Source organism: Beta vulgaris, chromosome 8 (assembly GCF_026745355.1).
Source record: "Beta vulgaris subsp. vulgaris cultivar EL10 chromosome 8, EL10.2, whole genome shotgun sequence".
Lineage (NCBI taxonomy): Eukaryota > Viridiplantae > Streptophyta > Magnoliopsida > Caryophyllales > Amaranthaceae > Beta > Beta vulgaris.
In genome coordinates this window covers 30,165,207-30,169,846 of record NC_079209.1, presented here as the reverse complement: position 1 = coordinate 30,169,846, position 4,640 = coordinate 30,165,207, and positions in this window count along the sequence as shown.

The following is a 4,640-nucleotide window of genomic DNA, read 5'->3' as shown; positions in this document are numbered from 1 at the left end:
GAGGCCTGCATGTGCAAGTCTTTTGGAGCCACGCTCACCGGTCCCGCTCTCAAGTGGCTCGGATCTCTTAGGCCAGGAAGCATTGGCAATTTTTCCACCCTAGTCAATAAGTTCTATGAGAAGTTCGAAGGCAGTCGCAGCCTGGAAAAGCAGACGAGCAATCTATAGGGCGTCGTTCAAGGACCCAAATTATCCGTTCGCGATTATTATAATCGCTTTAACAAAGAGATGATTAGCATTAAAGATCTTAATACTAAGACTGCTATTGAATGTTTCACGAAAGGATTAATCTTGCGATCAAAGCTATACAACCGTTTGACGAAGTACCCGTGCCAGACGTTTGAGGAAGTCAAGTTGCGAGTATTAGCACAGATGAGGTTGGAGGAAGACGATGCCATCCTCAACACCATATCCACCCGATGCGCACCAGAGACCCCTGTTGACCGTAAGGCTTTCGTCCCTAAGAAGAACAACTGGCGAAGCCACCCTTATAGCCGTTCAAACCAGGTAAACAATGTTACTGACGTTGTCGAAAATGCAGGTAACATCGCAAGGACGGAGTCGCTAACCTTCCCTTCTCTAAACTCCTACGGATTTTCCGTCGATGTCGGAGGCGTCGTGAATGCTTTATCCAAAATCGGAGCACCAGTTTGTTGGCCAAAAAAGAGCGACCGACCGGAAGCGCAAAAAGATCAAACAAAATGGTGCCAGTTCCATCATGACCATGGCCATAAGACGGAGTAGTGCATTGCGTTGCGGCGAGAGGTCGCGTTCATGCTTAATAAGGGGCACCTTAAAGACCTCTTGAGCGATAAAGGTAAAGCGTCCTTCGATAGGAATACCGCGCAGTCCGACCCTCCTGCGTCGCCCACGCACGTAAAGGTAATCAACGTTATTTCTGGTGGATCTGATGTATGTGGACTAACGTATTCCGCAGCCAAAAGGCTAGCAAGAGAGGTTACCCCCTCGTCCGCCGTTTATAAATCTTGCAGGTCAGCTGAGGAACGCAAGCTCGAAGCAATGGCAATAACCTTTGACGACGACGACGTCTGCGACGTGGAGCACCACGATGGATTAGTCATATCCCTGACTGTCAGCAACTGCTTGTTAAAGCAAGTGCTAGTCGATGGGGCAGCTCAACCAACATCATATTCAAAAGTGCCCTCGAAGGTATGCGTTTGTGCGATAAAGATATTACTAAAAAATCTACTGTTTTGGTAGGATTCAGTGGAGAGGCTCAACATACTGTTGGAGAGATCACACTGCCAACGCTAGCCAAAGGCGTCAACCTGCCAACCAGATTCAACGTTGTGGACTGCCCGTCAGCGTATAATATCATTCTCGTCACCCCATGGATACACAAGATGAAGGCCGTCCCTTCAACCTATCATCTATCGCTGAAGTTTCCTACCAAGTGGGGCGTCCAAGAAATAAAGGGCGAACAGAAGTCCGCAAGAGAATGCTATAGTTCGTCGCTCAAACCCCCGAAAGCGTCTATCTAGCAATTAAAGGATGGGTCAGCGCCCGACGCGCCCAACGAGCAGGACGTGGATGAAGTGATGCTCGATCCATCCATCCCCGATCGCGTTGTTCGAATTGGAGCGACATTATCGCAAGAAATACGAGGTCAGTTAGTTGATTTTTTGAAAATTAACCAAGATTGTTTTGCTTGGTCCCATGAAGATATGACAGGAATAAGCCCTGACGTCATTACACATAAGCTCAACGTCGACCCCGCTCACAAGCCTGTAAAATAGAAAAGACGCAAGTTCGCGCCTGGAAGGAATCAAGTCATCAATGAAGAGGTTCAGAAGCTGATCGATACCGGAAAGATCCGCGAGGTAAAGTATAGTTGGTAGCCAGTCGGTGGTCAGCAAAAAGAACGGGAAGTGGAGAGTCTGCATCGACTTCACAGATTTGAACAAAGCATGTCCCAAGGATCCATTCCCTCTCCCTCATATAGATGCAATGGTTGACGCGACGGCAGGTCACGAGCTTTTAACGTTCATGGACGCATATTCCGGGTACAACCAAATATTGATGCATCTGGACGACCAGGAAAAGACCGCGTTTGTTACCGATAAAGGTATATATTGTAAGGTTATGCCTTTTTTGTTTGAAAAATGCAGGTGCCACAAGTGATTAGTTAACCAAATGTTTATAAATCAACTGGGTGATACTATGGAAGTGTACATAGACGATATGCTCGTCAAGTCCAAGCGAGCAAATGATCACATTCAGCATCTGTCGGAGGCTTTTGACGTCTTACGAAGGTATGACATGAAATTAAATCCTACTAAGTGCACCTTTGGAGTGTTCGCAGGAAAATTTTTAGGGTACATCATTACGCAACGGGGAATTGAAGCCAACCAGGATCAAATAAAAGCCATCATCAACATTCAGTCCCCACGAAGCGTCAAGGAGATGAAAAAGTTGACCGGTCGCGTAGCTGCGTTAAATCGTTTCATATCCTGGTCATCTGAGAAATGCCACCTATTTTATGACGTCCTGAGAAAGAATAAGGGCTTCGAGTGGACACAACAACACGAAGACGCGCTGCAAAAACTTAAAAGCTACTTAGCGTCGCCGCCATTATTGTCAAAACCAAATATCGGGGAAACGTTGCAGCTCTATCTCGCGGTAAGCAATGTGTCCGTCAGCGCTGTTCTGACGCGGGAAGTGGAGAGCCAGCAGCTGCCAATCTACTATGTTCGTAAGTCTCTGCTAGACGCGGAGATCAGGTATTCTTCGTTAGAAAAGCTCATTTTAGCCATAGTCGTAGCTGTTAAAAAGCTCAGGCACTATTTTGAGACGCATACTGTTGTCGTTATGACTAATTATCCTATCAAGTCTGTCTTGTGACACACAGAATTGACAGGACGCATGAGCAAGTGGGCAATAGCACTCAGCGCGTACGATATCCAGTTTCATCTAAGAACCGCTGTCAAGTCACAAGCTTTGGCAGATTTTGTGGCAGACTTTAGCCCAGAGCTAGAAAAGCTTGCAGACGACGAAGTCGCAAGGATTAATCAAGTGAACGACGACTCTTGGCTATTGTTTGTTGACGGGTCTTCTAATTTTTGTGGTGCAGGTCTAGGCATTGTGCTAAAGTCACCACAAGGGGGCAAGATAGTACGAGCCATTTGCTGTGAATTTATAGCGACGAATAACGAAGCCGAGTACGAGGCGCTCATAGCTGGAATGACGTTCGCAGAGGACATGGGAGCAAAAGCAGTGAAAGTCTTCAGCGATTCACTGCTGATAGTCAGCCAAGTCAAAGGCGAATTCGCGGCAAAAGACTCTAAAATGGCCATGTATTTAGAAGTAGTTCAGAGTAAAAGTAAAGTGTTTAATTCATTTGACGACGCGACGACGCGATGACTCGATGACGTGATGCCACCTAGCATGATGACGAAGTAAATGCAACCCAAAGACACAACGAAGGACGCAAGATTGAAAGCAGGGCATCAAGTGGTAACGGTCCTGCCAAATAAGGAAGGAGTGGTATGAGCCATAAATTCAGCCGTTAAGAGGGACAAATCAAGATGTTGGAGCGTAAGTACGAAAGATCTCCCATGATTGAAGCGCGAGGATTAATTTAATAATTAGTGAATTTATTTTTGTATTCGTTGGGAAAAAGCCAAGGAAAAAAGAAGGCATATAAAAGGGAGAGAGAGGTCATTGACATGTTTTTTACGCAATATTGTTGGAAGAACATTAGAGAGAACTAAGCATTCTTGTAAACGACGGTCAGTCACAAAGAAAGATAGTGAACTATATTAGTTTGGTGGATCTCCAACCACCCGCGGTTTTTTACCCACCTTCATTGGGGTTATCCGCGTCACCACTTTTGTGTGTTCATCCCCTTTGATTCCCCTTTGCATTCTTTTGTCGCATTGTCTTTAACATCATCTGGTTGACACGTCCCACAACTTTAATTTCATCGTAAGTGATAAATTTTAGCATAAACAAGGGCTACTACAACTCTGTCATTCTGAAAAGTGTACTTTAGGCCATACACCCTTTTGGACCGTGTACTTTCTGCAGCAGCGAAGGGACACGTGTAGGAGAAGGATGGAGCCACATGTCTTAATTATAGTCGTTGATCTTTAGGCTCCAACATTTGCCTCTTAAAACATATTTTTTTACCACTAGACGCCAAGACGGTTGGTATTCTCTTTTAACCAAAGAACACTGCCCTAACCTTTTCAAAATAGAGAAGGCGCCAAATTACTGGTCTCAACAGGTCAACCCACAAAGGTTTTTTGAATGCAACAATTATCTTTACCGGATGGAGAGGTCATTTTTACCTCCCTATAAATACAGGCCCTTGTCCTTTCTGAATTCATATTCACACATTGAGAGAATTTTTCTAGAGAGAGAGACTTTGTCGAATTTTTTACTGAAGTTTTAGAGAGAGAAAGAGCATCCTTCCAAGACCTCAATAACCTTCTTCAACCGTCCAAGTAATTCCAAATAGGTATCCATTTCTGCGTTTAATTCTGAATTTGTGTTTTTCTTTTCATTATTTTTTTAAGAAAAAATGGATCCGTCCTCTTCATCGAACAATCTCGGCCGCTTAAGGGCTGGCCTTAACCCTAGATTAAAGAGCCTCCATCTTCGGCGTATTCTAGAAATGG